Source organism: Furipterus horrens, unplaced genomic scaffold, assembly GCF_987537825.1.
Source record: "Furipterus horrens unplaced genomic scaffold, mFurHor1.1.pri manual_scaffold_4, whole genome shotgun sequence".
In the NCBI taxonomy this organism is placed as follows: domain Eukaryota; kingdom Metazoa; phylum Chordata; class Mammalia; order Chiroptera; family Furipteridae; genus Furipterus; species Furipterus horrens.
Window position 1 is genome coordinate 62,269,050 of NW_028327174.1, and position 18,314 is coordinate 62,287,363.

The 18,314-nt window shown below is 42.9% G+C and overlaps 2 pseudogenes; both read left to right on the forward strand.

Annotated features, from left to right (window-relative positions):
* The first annotated feature begins 2,637 nt into the window (after window positions 1-2,637).
* LOC150012079 (NADH dehydrogenase [ubiquinone] 1 alpha subcomplex subunit 12 pseudogene) lies at window positions 2,638-3,100 on the forward strand (annotated as a pseudogene).
* Window positions 3,101-4,492: 1,392 nt separating this feature from the next.
* On the forward strand, window positions 4,493-5,237 carry LOC150012080 (ATP synthase F(0) complex subunit f, mitochondrial pseudogene; annotated as a pseudogene).
* The last annotated feature ends 13,077 nt before the right edge of the window (window positions 5,238-18,314 follow it).

Genomic DNA, 18,314 nt, shown 5'->3' on the forward strand with positions numbered 1-18,314 from the left:
GATCTCTCAAACCACAGCTGGCACCACAGGAGTAAGATTGGGTTCTCTGAGAAGCAGAAGCCAAGATGGGATTAAATGTGTAAGAAACTTATTGGGGGAACACTTGCTAAGGATAAAGGGGTGGGAGCTAGAATAGGCAGGGAGAGCGTGAGGGAGAGAGGGAAGCAAGGGGGATCAGGGATCAGGGAGGAGAGTCAGGCTGCAGTAGCAAGAATAGTTAGTTCAGACAAGCTGAGGGGGAGCCCTTGAGCCTGAGCCACTCCTTAAAGGAGCCCCGCAGTAGTGCCCCCTTCTGGCTGGGAGAAACCTGGGAAGCGAGGTCTCCAAGTAAGTGTGGAGGTGGGTCTGGAATATCAGCAGCTGGGCCCATCAGTCATTCACACTCCCCACAGCAGGAGATCTAAGTGGTGTGCTTTCAAGGCCGCCACCACCTCCCGCCAGGTCCCTATTTATATCACTATTGTTTGTATATCTTGTGAGTCATAGAATAAGGTGGTTGGATCTAACCTCATTTGAAGGATGAAGAAAGAGAGACTCTTCAGTTTTAAATAACCTCTTCCAAGGCACAGGAATTTTAGATTGGACCGCTGTTCTCTGGTGAAGCCTATTCTGAACATTGCAGCACACTTTGTATTCCCTGCCCCAGGCCCTAGATGCCAGTGACCCCCTCCCCCACCTGGTGACAAGAAAAACAGCCCTCTCCCTTTCTAAAAACTCTCTGGAAGCTGTAGAGTCCCAAATACCACTGGACAGCTAGCTCACTGAAGAGTCAAAGTTGCTGTGCAGATGTGACCCCCATGCAGGCACTTGTGTAACATCAAGGGCACATATAACCAAAGATGCCCCAGAGAGCCCCACCCCTTCCTGCTTCAGAGAGTTTTCTGCATCTTGATAGCACGGATCTTGCAGACAGAAGATCTTTAGATATTCTGGTGAGGATGACCATTGCAGGCAATTCTGTGATAGTTCAACTTGCCTTTTCGGTATCTCCACCTGGGTGGATGAAAAGTTCCTCAAACCCAAGCTGTTGCCTCTGCACCCTGTCCCCATGCTTCTCCTCTCCTCCACCCCCATCTTTCCCTCCTAAATAAATGACACTCTCTGCAGCTAGTTGTTCAAGCCAAAACCGAGGAATCTTCCTTGATTCTTCTTTCTTTTTCCTCCCTATTTACAATGAATAAACTCAATTGGCTCTGTCTCCAGAATATAACCAATGTCTCTCTGCTTTCCTCCATGTCTATGGCTGCCACTCTTGTCCAAATGACCATCTTCTCCCCCTGGCACCTCTAGGACAATTGCCTGTGTGTTTCCTGCTTCTTTTACACACAACATGTAGAGAATATTTTAAAATGAAAATCAGATTACATCCCACACCTATTTTAACCCCTACTGCCTTTAAAATAAAATCTATACCCTGACTGGTATGGCTCAGTTGGTTGGGCATTGTCCCAAAGAGTGAGAGGTCACCAATTTGATTCCCAATCAGGGCACATGCCTGGTCAGGGTCCCTGGTTGGGGTGCATGCAGAGGGACGGCCAATCGATGTTTCTCTTGCATTGGTGTCTCTCTCCCTCTCTTTCTCCCTCCCCTCCCCATCTCTCAAATAAGTAAATACATACATACATACATACATACATACATAACATCTATACCCTTTACAATGCCTTACAAGGCCCTTCATGATCTGGTCTTTGCCTACCTCACTGAGCTTGACCCACATCACTGCCCCATTCAGTCAGTCATCAGCTTGACTGACTCTTGTTCTGTTCCTTAAATAGGCCGAGCTCAGTCCTGAGCTCCTTTGCTGTTCACTCAGCCTACAATATTACCCCCAAATCCTCTCTCAACTGGCTCCTTAATTCAGGTCTCAGTTCAAATGTCACCTTCTCAACGAGGCCTTCCCTGGCTACTCGAACAAAAGTTGCCTCTGCCTACCATTATCCTCTAACGTACTACCCTGTTCTGTCTCCTTCACATCAGTTACACTGACTTTATTTTGTTCATTTCTTGTCTTCTCCAGTAGAGTGTAATTTTCAAAGGAGAAGAGGCTGTTTTTTTCATGGCTGCATTTCATCTTGTCACAGACTGGGTTCTCAAAAATATCTGTTGAATGAATGAATAGTACCTTTGATGTATATGGTGTCTGTATATCTAATGTCATTGCATATTTTGACCATCAACTTAAAAGACTTCTGGCTTTCAGTCTACACCATCCCAAATGCTGGGGTTTGTTGTCTCAAACACTGTCAATTGTCAGTATTTACTTCAACTCTCTATTGATAGACAGTCTTTGCTGTTTGACAGTGGAATCTGTGTAATTTCAAAACAGGATTTTTTATAAACAAGCAAGAGAGAGGCCCCCTGCCCTCTGATAACTACGATTCTAATTTTATTGGCCTGAGGGCTGATAATTGTTTGTTAGTCCCTGAATTTAGTAACTGCCTTCTCTCCCCCATCACATTTCTGCAAGCTGCCATCTCCAACAGAGAATCACATTCTTTGAGACAATTCAGTTATGCCTCAGAATTTTTGCATATATTTTTAGCATTCTCAAAACCAAATCCTGCATACATAAATAGTAGAAGAAGGTAAACTACAACTATCCTGTGAGCAAAAAGTGACAGGCTGGCGTTCTGAATGGTGCACCTGGAAGGTCAGTCTGCAGGGCCAACTGAGTACCTGCTGGTCTTGAAACACTGGCCCCAGCAGGTCAGCATCCCTGGTGGCCTCCAAGACTGCTTACGAATCCTCTTCAGGGCAAGTGATGTGAGGGTTGGTACATTAGTGGGGGCAGACAGTTAGAGAGACATGCTATAAAGACAATAAGCAGTATTCTGGCCGTCACTGATGGGTTACATATACTACAGAAATGAATAGCAAAAACATATTCTGGGTTGTGGATTGAAGCATGGTGCCCTCTGAATGTCATTGCTGGCTTCACTATATGTCTGATTATCCTCCAACAACAAAACCACCTACTGCTCATAAATTCATTTGGATGAACCATAAATTCAAGGTGTGTGACACTCCAGAGCAATAAGTACCTTACTCCACCACTAGAAAGAAGATTCAGGAGTGAGTCCCACCTGCAACACCTTAGAAGTAAAGACAATGAAAAATATTTAAATATGTAAAATATAGGGCTTCTCATGTAATTGCACTTTTATTGCTTACTGTGAACTTGATTAAAATTATTTGTTTAGGAAAAAATAAAGGCCTGGACGGGAAGCTCAGTTGGTTAGAGCAGGTGAATCTGAAGCCAAGGTTGTGGGTTCAGTCCCTGGTCAGGGCACCTACAAGAATAAACCAATGAAGGCACAAATAAGTGGAATAATAAATTGATGTTTCTCTCTCTCACCCTTCCTCTCGCTCTCTTAAAAAGAAAACAAACAAATAAATAAATAAGTCTGGCCTGGAAGCAGAGGAAAACTTCTTGTTTCAATTTGGGGTGTGTGTTAGGAGGGCCCTGAAGAGGGATGTCTTTTTGCACCAATCACCGATCCCCAGAGGACTGAAGAATCTTGTTGATGGAACTCTATCCTGAATGAGAGAGGAGGGAAACTTCTCTAAGAATGCTCACCATCCTAGACATTTCTGCTTTTTTCCCTCCAAGGAATGTGAACCATCTTGTTTTACATTTTTTATTTTATCATTTAATCCATTTGCATGGCACTGTTGCAAAGCATTTGAAAAACATTCCAAAGCAGAACTCATTGGAAATAAGGCCTTTGGCTCCAAAATTCAGTGTCCAGCTGCACCTTGCTCCTGGTGAATACTCACCAGGATATTAGCCAGACCCAGAAATTCTGGAAGGGTCCTGAAAGGAGGCAGAGCCCCAGTTCCTAATGGCTGCATCATGAGACTCGTTGCCAAAATTACCAAGAGTATAGGTGAAAAGAGGAGGGCTGAAGTGGTGGAAAATAAATCCTAAAATGGTAACACTGAAAACTCTAAAACAAATATGAATTGAGGGAGATGGCTCATATGCAGCCACTCAAGAATTTTCTAAGGCAGAGACAAATAGACCACAGGCTATTACTATCATTAGCTCACAGCGAGACTTCTTTAAAGATGGCGGGCAAGTTTACAGCACTTTACTTTGCTAACCATTCTGTGTATCGTGCATCGGGTGAAATGGAGATCACCATGCATGCCTATCCTTATCTCCCCTGAGGGCTAGGGTTTCCAGACTCTTGAAAGTCTGAGGTGGTGTTTTGTCATCGCCAGGTGGAGACCAAGGGCAACAAGCAGTTGTTGAAGTGATTAGGTGCAGATTAAGTAGAGCCTTGTGGGCAGGGCTGAGACCTTGAATCCTGTCCTTTGGCAGATCAGCAGACACTGCAATTCACGGAGGGCAGGGATAATTGATTCCCCTTCTACTGGCCAAGGGGTAAAGGAGCAGCTGGGGTTTGCAACTGTTGTGGCAGATCGATTTCAAAAGAGGCCTGGTTAGAAGAAGCCTGTTGCAGGAGCTGGCCAAAGAGAGAAAGGCATGAGTGCAGGGCGCGTCCCCGTCGCGGGTAACCGGGTGACATTGTACCTGAACCTGAGAGGGTGCGAGTCCCACCCTGGTTCTCAGTTCTGCCTGGGTTAGTCATAGCTGCAGCGCAACTCTTGCCTGAGTAAGTACAGGTACAAAAATGGAAGGAAACTCCTCCCTTGTGGCCACACTTCTACTTCCTCTCTGAGGAGAGACACAGCGGGCAGCACTCACACCTCCGCACTCTGCTCTTCCCCCACCAGCACACAGCTGCGTGAGGCTCCCAGCTCCTCTTGCGGAAACGCGGCTGTGTGACTGAGTTTCTGCCGATGAGACAGGAGTGCAGGTGAGAGCAGACACCCCAGCTCCAAGGTGGCGTCGGTCCTACCACTGAAGGCGGAGAAGTGCATGGATGTCAGGACAGGGGAGCTGCCACGCTGGATACTGCTGCGGGATTCACCCCTGAAGGCACTGCTGGAGTGTTTCAAAGAGATTACTACCAGTATTAAAACAAGTATGTCGAGGTGAAGAAAGAGAGGTTGCTGGGGTTTCCATGGTGCTGGCAGCTTCTCTGCTTTTCAGCTACTACCGTTCCTATAAGGAACTCAACCGTGAGCGGCGACACAAGTTCCGCTGAAGAGGACCCAGCATAGACTCCATGTTCCTGACCATTATCTTTGCGCAGCACCTCCGAATCCTTTCATATTGTAACTGACACACAATAAAAGATGGCTGGTGCTGGGTTGCTTCAGAAGAAATGAAGAGAGGAAGGGAGGGGAGGGGAGGAAAGGGGAAGGGAGGGAAGAGAAGAAAAAAAAAAGAAAAGAAAAAGAAACATGAGTGCATGTGCTGCAGGCTGGTCCCAGGCCTGGCCCCCCAAGCCCCCTGAGCATCACCTTCACTCTCTCTCCTCACCCACCGGCTGAATGGAGACAACTCTGGGAAGCTGTTTTCCTTCTTTCTTTACAACAGAGGCCTCTAGGCCTTGGTAAGGATCCCTAATCCACATTCAATCTGGGCTGGGGCCCTTTTCCATAGCTACTTGGTCTCACGCACCCCTACACAGGACGTGATGGTCATACCATCTCCCTTCTCTGGACTCCACCAGAGCAGGCTGGGCACCTCCTCATCTGTTTGGGAGTCCCACTCTACAGAAAAATCCCAAAAGGTATCTTGTTTTCATTTACCCACTTGCACCAGCCCTAAGGTACAACAAACCTTTCTGAGTTGACTGCCATCCCCTCACAGAAGTAGCCAGATCAACTGAGAGTCTCAACATGCAATGTGAGAACAGTTGGTGAGGACTATGTTTTGCTTCCTGAAGAAGTTTTGGTCAGGACCTCTTTGTTTATAGCTCCTTGAGTGTCCGGTGACCGAGAAATAGAAATGCGTATCTGGATGGCTGCAGCTCTCCCCCTGTAATATCCTCTTCTGCCAAAATTCCTTCCCACTCATTTTGCGAAGCCCCTTTCTAGAAAAGCCATACCCCTTCTTGAAAAGCCATCTTTCACTGTCACTATTGGAGCCTCCAGGGTTCCTTTGGGAGCATAGCTTTTTAGACAAATTGGGAAAAGGCCCCTCCTCTGGCAACCACAGCGCCACCCTGGAGCGCCTGCCTCCCGCCAGGTGCTTGTGCGGTGCTGGCCCCTTGCACCTGGCTGCAATGTTGCCATCAGTTGTAACCAGTTCTTCTCTCCTTCAGTTCATCACTGTCACTCTGGGGACTCAAAGGCAAGTCTTGAGGATCTTAAGGTGACTGGGGGTGATTTTAGTTATATTGTGCCAAGGAGAATTCTGTGGACTAATCTGAGAACACAACTATCTTAATATCATTGTTCATAAGGGGAAATGTATTCCTAGGTCTTTTCAAACAACCAACTTAAAAATAAGTCTTTAGGGGGCAATCTCCCCATTAAAAACACAAGGCCTGTCTGTAATGTGTTTGAGTTCCTTCCTCTCACCCTTGGGCTTTCAAATGTCTGTCACTCATTCTAACTCTGGCCTTAGCTGGCTCAGATTCGACCTTGGCTCTCAGACTTTGCCGTACATGTTGCACAAGCTTTGGAGAATAGATTTCTGCATGTAGTATTTTCTCTGAAACTTGAACCCCAAGCACAGAATATATCTTTGTAAATGACTGATTTAATTAAAAAGTGGACAGATGCTGATTATATGCATTGCTCCTCTCTGAATGTTTATTTCGGTGCTGTCCTAAAAGTGGTGCTTAGTGGCTGATAGGTTAGGAGCACAGATGTTTTAGCTCAGACTTTTCTCCCTGATAGTTCTCATCTGGGCATCATAATAGCAAGGGACAAACAAAGCTGAACTCAGCACCATCATTTGACCTCATTCTTGATTTATAATTCTCCCTGTGATCATGCAATTTGAGCAGAAGACCATCTCTGAAGTGTGTTTTTAATTTTAATATCTTTTTGTCCTGGCCTCTTTCTTTGTCATCTACCATGTGTGCATCTGGCTGAGCTTGCTGACTAGAAAACTGAAACGTACTTCTAGCTGGCAGCCAGAAACAAAGGGAAAAATTGTCTGTCTAAAGAGCCATTTAGCTGCCTGCATTCACCCCCAACACTCCCTTGCTTATATGAACAACCCCCACAAGAATCTAAGCTACTTTTGTGTTAATGTCAGCCATGACGTTTCTCCCAGGGCTGTATTTAGCATTGAAAAAGTGAGGGTTCTGCCATTGCAGCATGGTTCTTCATAGCCCAGAGAAGTTCTGTTCTGCCACATAGGAGGGACTTGAGGGGCTCAAGCCATTTGGCAAGGAAGATTTTGGGTTAAGAGGTGTCTAAAACCTTCCTCAGTTGTGCTAGCTCAGTTAGTTAGAACATCGTCCCGGTGCACCAAGGCTGCAGGTTTGCTCCCTGGTCAGGGCACATACAAGAATGAACCAATGAATGCATCAATAAGGGGAACAACAAATAAATGTTTCTTTCTCTCCCCCTTTCTGTCTCTAAAATCAATAAAACAAACAAGCAAGCAAACAAAAACCCTAGCTCAAATTAATATCCTTTTAATTCTGCCAGTTTCCCAGCTTCTTAGAAGCCGGTCTGGATGGTTTCAAAGAACTGGCAGTGACTTCATCTGGAAGCATTTTCTTGAAACATGTAAATATTTGTAGCTCAGGGGACTCTCTGACTGAAGAAGGTTTACACCAGTGTGCAGCCTCTGGAGGTAAAGCATAACTCATGGGAGACTCTGATGGGAGGCCAAGGTTTATCTAACCCTTAAGAGAATTTGAATTCCAGAGATGGGTGTAACCCATAGCAGGAAAGGTCCATAGGGACAGAGCAGCTGTGTGGGTGTGAAACAGGCAGTACCTGAAAGTCAGGCTTCCAGATGTGAACTCACTTGTGAAAGTGGCACCGGAAAACATCCTTGAGAATGATCATTTGGCTCTGTGCTTTATAAAGACATGACTGCAGATGCTGGGCCCAGGAAGGGCAGCACAGAGAAGAGAAGCTGTCAGCTTTTTAATACGAGGGCTTCAGAGGACTGGGAGGTCGCTTGGCAACAAGAAATGAGAACACCCGCCTCAAACCCGGCTGCAGCTGTGAAGCCCCACTACTACCTGGCTACGCAGAACAAGGCTAGCAATCGGACTCTGTCTGGAGATCCTCGGGGCTGGGCTGAGGCTTCCGCATGAATACATTTCCTGATCATTCAACCCTCTCTCCTCTGCACTTTCTTTTCTTTAATAAGACACCTGTGTTTTTTGGCTGCCATGCAGGGGAAAAAGCCAAGCCTTGGCAGCCTTCTCTGATCTGGCATTAACAGCATCACACTAGTCATTTCCAGCAATTATCTCCCTATCATCGATGTTCTGTGCAGAGATTTGGGACACTTTCTTTGTGTGGTTCCCATGCATACATTAAAATCAGGAGATGAATTCTGTTTAAATGATCTGTCCTCTCTTCTCAGGTTCCCCAGTGCTTGGCCCTGCCCAGTCATAAGTGGATAAATAAATACACAAACCAAGGCGGCTGGCGAGGACAGAGGGGGCAAGCAGAGTGATTTCTGAGATTCCACTGGTGCAGGAATCACTCACTTTGTTCTTTCGGATAGCTGGAGCGCAAAGATGCTTCCACTAAACTCAGGATTCATAGATTATGACATTTATAAGCCTCCTCTCACCTTGGATAGGCCTGGTTCCTTCTTTAATTTCACCCACGTCTCCCTGAGTCTTTCCTTCATAACTCATATCAGAGTTTATAATTGTAGATTTGCCTGTGTGATTATTTATTTTATGTCTTCCTCCCATTGACCTCATTACTTCTGCTTGTGATTGAATTCCAGGGACTGGCATATGGTTGGGATCCAATAAATATTTATTAAATGAATAAACAAATGAATGAAAGAATGGAGCTTGAAGAAACCATAGAGCCCTGGCCGGGTGGCTCAGTTGGTTGGAGCATTGTCCCGTACACCAGAAGGTTGCGGGTTCGATCCCTGGTCGGGGCACATACTGAGGTTGCTGGTTCAGCCCTAGTCCTGGTGTATATGGGAGGCAACCAATCAATGTTTCTCACATAACTGTTTCTCTCTCCGTTCTTCTCTCTCTAAAATCAATAAACATGTTCTTGGGTGAGTATGTCAGCTATCTCCCAAGTGGTATAATGTTGATTCTTTTCAATTAATGTCCCAATTTGATAGCTGTCAACTTCTATTTGTCTATCCAACCATGGAGCACAAAACTTTGCAAACCACTTTTGACATGTTTGATTAGTCACAGCACCTTCTCCATACACTGCACAAATCTTTTTTTTTTTTATTTCAGTTGCATTTTTACCTTTCTTTCTTAAAATATTAAAGCATAGTATGCCAAAAATGTTGCATTTTTCTTCCATCTTCAATTTTAAAATGGCCATACAAAAATTCACGAATTTTGATACTTTTTTAAAATGCATGCTGATATGACATCTGTCATAATACAATCTAACAAAATTGCTTCTAATGAAGTTAAAGTCATCTAAGCACTACTAGAGACATCTAATGGGAAAACCAAACAAACTTTTTGGCTAACCCAATAATACTACAAAAAAGGAAAACAGAATCACCTCAGTAAATGCAAAAAAGTATTTGATAAAATGTGACATCCATTGGTGATAAAAACCCTTAACACACTAAAAATAGAAGGGATTGTTCTTGGTCTGATACAGACATGTGATAGCAGCCCTGCTGAGTAGCTTAGTTGGTTGGAGCATCATCCCCAAACACTAAAGTTGCGGGTTTGATCCCTGGTCAGGGCACATACAAGAAACAACCACTGAATGCATAAATAAGTGGAACAACAAATCCAATGTCTGTCTCTTTCTCCCTTCCTCATTCTCTCTAAAATCAATAATAACAATTTTAAATAAGAAGTGATAGAATGCATTAATGGCCTCACTTACTTACCCCTCCAGAGCTCAGTAGTTGTGTCAGAGATCTTATGGCTGGCAAAGCCTAAAATTTTTACTATTTGGCCCTTTTCAGAAAAAGTCTGCAAACCCCTGAATTAGACTAAATTAAAATTAGGAATTTCAAGTTATCAAATGGCACCATTAAGAGATGAAAAAGGCAAGTCTCAGAGTGGGAAAAACATAACTGACAAAGGCCTCCTATCCCAAATATATAATGGACCCCTATAAATTAATAAGAAAAAAACTCAGTAGAAAAATGAGGAAAATGGGAATAGGTCCTCACATCACAAAAGAGGAGTGGCCAACAAGTGCATTAAAATGGGCTCACGGTATCAACAGTATTAGCCAGGAAGTGCAGATCAAGAAGTTGCTGATTAGAACTACAATGAGCTATCACTATATGCTCACCAAAATGACTAAATTAAAAAGAGTGAAAATTACAAGTGATGACAAGAATATGGAGCGACTGGAATGCCCTTATGCTGCTGGTGGCAGTGCAGATTAGCACAACTACTTTGAAAAGCTATTTGGCAGTATCTACTAAAGGAGAACATTATCTTCACTCCTACATATATACTGAACAGGTAGGCACATGTTCACCAAAATGTATGTACAAGATGTTGCTAACATTATTTATAATAGCCAAAAACTTGTAACAACCCAAAGGTCCATTAGTAATCAAATACATTATGATAGTCATACAATGAAACACTACACAGCACTAAAATTAAGTGAACTGTTACACACTTAACACTATGGATTAATCTCACAAAGTGCGTGTTCATAGAATCTAGACTTGAAAAAAAACATAATATGATTCCATTTATATTTAGTTGAAAATCAGCAAAACAAATCTGTGGTGTCAGAACACTAGAAAGCAATTTCTTTTCGGGAAGAGAAAAGGGGTCATGGTTGTGAAGGGGCTTGAGGAGCTTGATGCTGCCAATGTTCTATTTTTCAATCTAGGTGGTGGTTTTCTTCTGTATTTGGCTGTATTTATTTTGTGATGATTCATTGAGCTGTTCTTCTAAAAGTTACCCATTTTTATGTATGTAAATTCTACTTCAATTAAAAGTCATCAGTTTTGAGTTGTCAGGACTGAGCACAGGAGAATGCCAAGGTCTGATTGGCTGAAGACTAGACACCTGAATCAATCACTGTGGGAAGGGTGACAAGACTATCTTGACGGGTTGTAGACAAGTATTTTCCTACAGAAGTGTTGTTGGCATTTTGAGAAGATAGTTTTTTATGGTTCAAGGCTGTCCTACAGCATCCCTGGCCCACCAAACACTAAATGCCAGTAGACACATCACCCCAGACCCTCTTTCCCAATTTGGTGGAGGAGGGACACATTCTGCTTTGTTTCAAAGCAATCCATTTATACCAGGGGTCCCCAACCTAGGGACCTCGGGACCAGTTCAGACCTGTTAGGAACCAGGCCACAGAGCGGGAGGTGAGCTTGAATGTAATGCGCTTGAATCATCCCGAAACCATCCCCCCCTCCACCCAGCAACCCTGTGAGTGAAAAAATTGTCTTCCACTAAACTAGTCCCTGGTACCAAAAAGGTTGAGGATCGCTGCTTTAGACTGATCAGGACCAACTTTTGGAGCTACAGTAAATCCCACCAAAGCCATAGCTGATACGTCATAAAGAAGGGTGGAATGGCTTTGAGGAGAAAACCACAGAGGTCACTACACACCGATGAAAAACTGGAAAGGGAAAATCACCAGTTACCCCCTTCTGTCTGCTCCACTGTTTTTAATTTCTTTAGGGGGAAATTCAATCTTCTGAGGGAGGTAGTGTATTCAGTTAGGACAATACTGATGTAATTGTTTTTATTGTGAGAAGTAGGTAAATGAAAAATAATTGGTGAGTTGGTAAGGCTTTCCTTATTTGCAAGTTACTCCAGTATTTTAAATGTCCATAAACTTGCTTCCGCTCACACAAAGAAGGAAGTTAATTTGACACACATGCTTTTGTGACTGTGCACCTACTTCCTGAAAACTAATTTAAATGACCAAAAAAAGGGTAGACTGGTTTGGTAGATGATACCACACTCACCCAGTGGTCTAAGATGCAGCTATTAAAAAGGATCTTTATGAGGAAGGGTAGGTACGTGGAAACGGAGCTGTGATATAATGCAAAGTAAAGGCTGTGGGGTACACAGAGGCACAGGCACCATGATGGCAGATGTGAAAACTGTGAGTGCCTCTGACTAAAGACTAAAAGGTGTTTTGCAGAAACAAAGAGTTGGTAGTGATCATTTTCTCTTTCCTTAGAATGATACCTAAAATTGTTGCGTGGTCTTCCCATGAATGAGAAACTTAAGAAGAAGGGAAAGCTTCTCTTGCCTTTGAGAAATCCCATTTGCCCCAATAATGTACTGTTGTTTGCCAAGCTCTACTTGGATGAGGTTCTTTCAAAAGGACTAGTCCACCCCACAGGGTTGGTTTTGGGAAATCCTGGCTTCTATTTCCAGCCCTGCTGACAGACTGAAGATGGACCTCACGCATGTCCTTTGTCTCTGAAGCTGAGCATGGTTCCACTTGTTGCTGCCATTTAGATTAATGAGGTACATTCAATACCATGAAGTTCATTGTGGCACCTGAGATTATAGTTTTCCTTTGAGAAATAGGTGTTGTTTGTGAAGAAGAAACAGTGGGAGTGCTATTGTGTTGTTGAAGTGAATTCCTTCAACCGGGGAGCTTACAGTCTTATGAAGATGATAAAAATATTCAATAATTATTCAGTGTTTACAATGTATCAGGCACTACCCTGTATGTACATGGATTCTATGCTATTTCTTTACTATTTATCATTAATATTATTTTGTATTAATTAGTAAAAAGACCCTGTTTCCAAATTAAGTCGCATTCACAGGTAATGAATTTATTTAATCCCAACAGCCCAGGGAGGTGGGGGTTATTATCGTCATTTAAGAGACAAGTAAATTGAAGCTGAGAGAGGCTAAGTAAGAGTACAGGGTTGTGAACTTAAATCAGCCTGACACTGATGGACTACCTGACAGAAAGTAGGTGCTTTTTTTGTCCCTCTCCTGTTCTGTCTCCCAAGCATTAGCCAAGTTGGGAAGCAACTGCCTCCTTCAGCCAGGTTGCAATCCATCAATCCTGCAGGTAGGTTCTGATCTACAAAATACTTCCTTTTTGTTGGAGGTCTACTCAAGTCTACCAGCCAAATAACCAGGTTGGAAAGTATGTACCCCCATTTAGCTTCAGAGACATTTGTAATTAAGCTGGAATTTTCAGGTTTTTTAAAATTGGGATATAATTGACATATAACATTGTGTAAATTTAAGGTGTACAGCATGTTGATTTGATACAGTTATATACTGCAATATGATTATCACTGTAGTGTTAACTAATACCTCCATCACATCACATAATTATCATTTCTTTTTTGTGGTGAGAACATTTAGGACCCAGTCTTTTAGCTACTTTCAAGTATATAATACAATATTGTTAACTATAATCACCATGCTGTGCATTGGATCCCTAGAACTTATTCATCTTCTAACTGCAAGTTTGTACTCTTTGACCAACATCTCTGGAATTGTCAGGCAATCTAGAATTTGGAATAAAAGTCGTCACATTTAGGCTACAATTAGGTGTCTTAATATCTGTTATTTGGGGAAGGAAACTATGAGCAATAGCCAAATATTTTTAAAAATTTTTTTATAATGTTACAACTTTTGTCTAATATTAACATATTTGTCTTTTTCCAGAACCTATAAGAGATTACAGGGTAAAGCCTGGCAATGCTGAGAATAAGGTACAAAACTAGACCATTTTTGTGTTCTGGTTCTTCTGATCTGTATCCCATTTATGTCCCATAGAGTCACAGACTCTCAAGTTTGGAAAGAACCTTAAAGGGCATTTCTAGTCCAGTATTTTTCACAACCCCCTTAGTGGGTTGTGAAATCAATGAACTGGATATGGTAAGCATTTTCAAAAGATGCAATAAAATGACACATGGTAAGGGTAAATATCATTGAGGGAAATTGAATTATTGTATTAGTTTCATAGAGCTGCCACAACAAAGTACCACAAATGGGTGGCTTAAAAGAAGCAGAAATGTATTCTCTTACAGTTTCAGAAACTAGAAATCCAAAATCAAAATGTCACTAAAGCCATGCTCCCTCTGAAACTCTGTGGAATTCTTTCTTCCTCTTCTATTGATAGCTTCTGGTGGTGGCCAGGAATCTTTGGCATTCCTTGGCTTGTACAAGGGGGAACCCCCAGAACTGGAATTTACTTATTAAAAGTTGTGTATTTATTCTTACATGTTTAGACTTTGGTCACCTTCAAAGTGTTCTCCATTTGATGCAATACACCTATTGAAGACTTTTTTCCACTGCTCAGAGCAGTTTTGATCTAGTCAATTTTGATGCCTTTTAGTGCTTCTGCCGTTTTTTTGTTCCACTTCTTCCACATCAGCAAAATGTTTCCCTTTGAGGATTTTTTTCATCCGAGAAAAAAAAGAGTCGCTCGGGGTGAGATTGAGTGAATAGGGAGGGTGGGGCACAGGGGTCATACTATTTTTGGTCAAAAACTGCTATACACTCACCACAGTGTGGGCAGGTGCATTTGTAAATCACCCATCATGAAATGGGCAAACATGCAGAGTCTTCAAAAAAAAAAAAAATTCACTGAAGCCAAACACAGCCTCTCACAACAACACCAGTTGGTACACTGATACAGATGGGTTTCTAGAACACTCACCTAGTGGGGGAAACCTGAACCACAAGGGGCTCACCCTCCAAATTTTCTTCTACTTATAAGGACACCAGTCATACTGTATTAGGGCCCACTCTAATGACCTCATTTTAATTTGATGACATCTGCAAAGACTCTGTTTCCAAATTAAGTCGCATTCACAGGTACTGGATGTTAAGACTTCAACATATCTTTGGGAAGGGACACAATTCAACCCATAACAATTAATATATGTGCAAAACCTGTATACTGAGTCACAATGTAAAATGTATTTAATATTAGTTGTGCTTTTTTAAAAACTTGGTAAACACAGTTTAATCTAATGACTCACCTATTTTATAACCTTTCTGTAATAACTTGACAGTAGTAGTTGAGATTACCCTTAGCCCACCTACAAGTGGCTGATCAACTCAGGAGATACCCCTTGGGTCTATGGACAATTATGACTGTTGGCAGGGCTTTATTCAGGGAAGAATTTATTAGGACTGTATACTTAGTCCACAGGAGATCTAACAGACCTCTTTAAACCATCAGGTTAGTTGTTTAGTTGCAGTGGGTACAGGTAAAGTGCTCTTTCGGAACAATATATATTACGACTTGAAAGTACTCACACCTACTGATGGAAAGGATGAGGATTTGGAAGACCTTATTGCCAAAGCCTGATGAAGGATACATTTTTTAAAAAAATCTGAAAGCCTTTCAAAAGAGATTAAGGATTTTTTTTTTTAATTGTAGAAGACAGAGAAATGAACTAGGTCAAAGGTCCCCTAACCAAGAGATTAGGGTCGGCTGTAAAATTGGAAGCCCTTCCCTTCCACATCTCTCAGCATGCTCCCAGTCGTCTGCTCAGCTCTCTGAAATTGGCCACATTTACTCAGACACTTCACTGCAAGCACCAGCCTGCCCACCCTAGTGGAAATGCCTCTTCCCCCAAAGACTGATCTTTCCCTTGGTAATTCCTAAATTATTATGCCTGTTTTTGCATTGAAAAGCTTTACTATTTTATCCATAGAAGATAGTTTTTGAGTCTGAAGGACAGTTTAGGTAACCATCTTTTTTTGGTCTTCATGACTTTCAGGCTGGAAACAATGCTGCCAAGTTACCACCCTGTAGAGATTCTCAGAGGGGTGGGGCTTTGGGGGGCATGGAAGGCGTACATTTCAGAATGAGAGGAAGGAAGACATGGAGTTCACAAAGATCTCATTCTGAAACAACCTCCTCCTAACACCCACCTTCACACTTGCTGAGGAATCAGTATCAGCTCACCTGTTTCTGTGAGGGGCCTCCTGGCTGTGCTTTGGGCTTCACACCAGCTGCGGGGCACTGAGGTTCTGATTTGGTGCTGCTAGTGATTTCCCTATAATTTTGACGAGCTTGTACATCCATCTTCTTACCTCTCACATGGGAAGGCTGACTGTAGAAAAGGCTTCCAACCCCCACTCGTTCTGAAGCTGGATCAAGGCTATAACACTGTGGCATGAACCCAGAGCCTCGAAGTACACATTTCAAAAAGAACCCTGTATCTTTTGTTCACTTGCCGATCAAGCAGACTCACCCCTCCGGAGATCTCCTTTACCCTGCCCCCACGCCATTCTTTCTATCCAAGGCAATGAGGTACTCAGGGAACTTAGACGAGGTCAGTCCAGAAGGTATCCAGCTATATAATATGAAAAATAGAGACATTTATTGAAGGAGATACAAGATACAGGAAACATTGTACACAGGAAAATGATGCCTCTGTCCCCTTCAAGGTAGGCACCTTGGGACCTCACACAGTTCTCCCAGTCGCCATCAGTGGCCCCGTTGTATTTTCCTAAATCTCATGAATGGTCTGAATACTCTTCACTTTCAAAAATGACGTTAGTTTTGGGAAAACCAGAAGTTGCAGGGCACCAGATCTGGGCGGTAGAGGGGCTGAGTCACCTCGGCAATTTGATGTTTCGCCAAAAAACTCAGCATGAGACATGATGCATGAGCAGGGGCGATGTCATGATGAAGCTGCCAGTCACCAGTTGCCCATAGCTGCAACCTTCTGAATCATCTTAATAGTTTCTGCAGAGGAATTTTTGAGCTTAATGCAAAATTTGATGCAGAATTGTTGCTCTACTCGCTCAGTCATTTTGAATGCAACAGCCACACAGTACACATGCTCACTCAATAGTGTCTACCAACCCCGCTGAGTAGTATAGCAAAGTTGTCATTGTTCACACATGCGCATTCCAGGCCACTCTCCTTGGCTGCCAGGTTACATTGATGTCATGCAAACCATTCTCATTATATTAACAATGTTCTGGACTTTTTCCAGAGAGACCTCATATACATCGCACAAAGTATTAAATCTTTGACCTGGAGTGAGAACAAAACAGTCCCCACCTTCTGGCACAGTGAATGAAGCTGTTTTGTTTGGGCTCTTTCTGAAAAAAAAAAAAAAAAAAAAAATCCCTCTTTTTAGTTACTGTTAATAGGGTGAAAAGCTCAAGAGTTCCATGTCAAGTAGGGGAAATGTGATTTGTTTTTCATACAGAACCAATGTCTCAGGATTTCTGCTGGCCCTAGGCACATTCTGACCACCCCTCTCCACCTCCCCTCCCCCCCCTCCAGGTCTGCACTAGAGTAGCAGAAACCCAAGTTCCTGGGCGGAGTGTGCATGGCTTCTTGTTCCCCAATCACAACCACTTCCTGTTTTCTTTTGAAGCTCACTGGCAGGGTCTTATTTTGCATGAAAAATATGGTGGGTTTACCCATGCTCTCAATTTCTGATAAATTTACTTGTTGATTTCTGTCAGCCAATGTCCCAGGCTTTCACCTTGCTTAAATATAGCTGCACAGCTCTAGTCTAGAAATGGCTGTCCAACTAAAATCATATATTCAGGCAGCGGATTACACTGTGAGACACTGACCTTGAGCTGCGTTGCTGTGCGGTAATCCAAGCCATCTGCACTCTGCGACAATTAAAGCCTTCAGATCTCTCAGGCGTTTCCTTCCTCTGATTATAACTTAGAGGTTGCAGCAAAACTCAAAGGGAAACAGAACAGGTTTTGGTGCCAGCTTTATTTCTGCCGGGCAGTTCTCCACAGAGAAACCCCCGCTTTATGTAACAGCTTTTTTCTCAGCTGAAATCCAGGTACTTAACATCTAACAAACCCTGAACTTCTAATTACTCCGATTGCCTCTTTTGCCCAGAGGGGAAAAGGGACTTTTGTTTATAGAACCAGAGTCGGGCAAAATTATGAGGTAAAGTTTACTCTGGAGAACTCATATCTCCCTGGTTTCCCACATCTCCCTTCCAGTCTCTACTGTTTGCTTTCCCTACCTCATGGTCTTGCCTCTACTAAAGAGGTACAAACAAACAAAGGGGAAGAAAGTCAATGTTTCATTTGTTACCTCCTTGTCCCTCAGAATTCCCACATCTTTATGACTGTGACTTTTCCTATGAATTACAGAGGAAGTGTACACAATAAGTACATTCAACCCGAATGTCCAAGGACACACTATTGGCCTTGGAGTGGTAAGAAGTCCTTACAGAGAATTGATTTCTAATGGGAAGCATCAACTCTATGGCAATCCTTGGGGAAGGATAGGTGTGGCCGGCTGGGACATAGGAAGTCACACCATATATACTTACTGCAGTATTATTCTACTCAAGCTCCCTGGACAAGCACAAAAGGGTTTTTTGAACT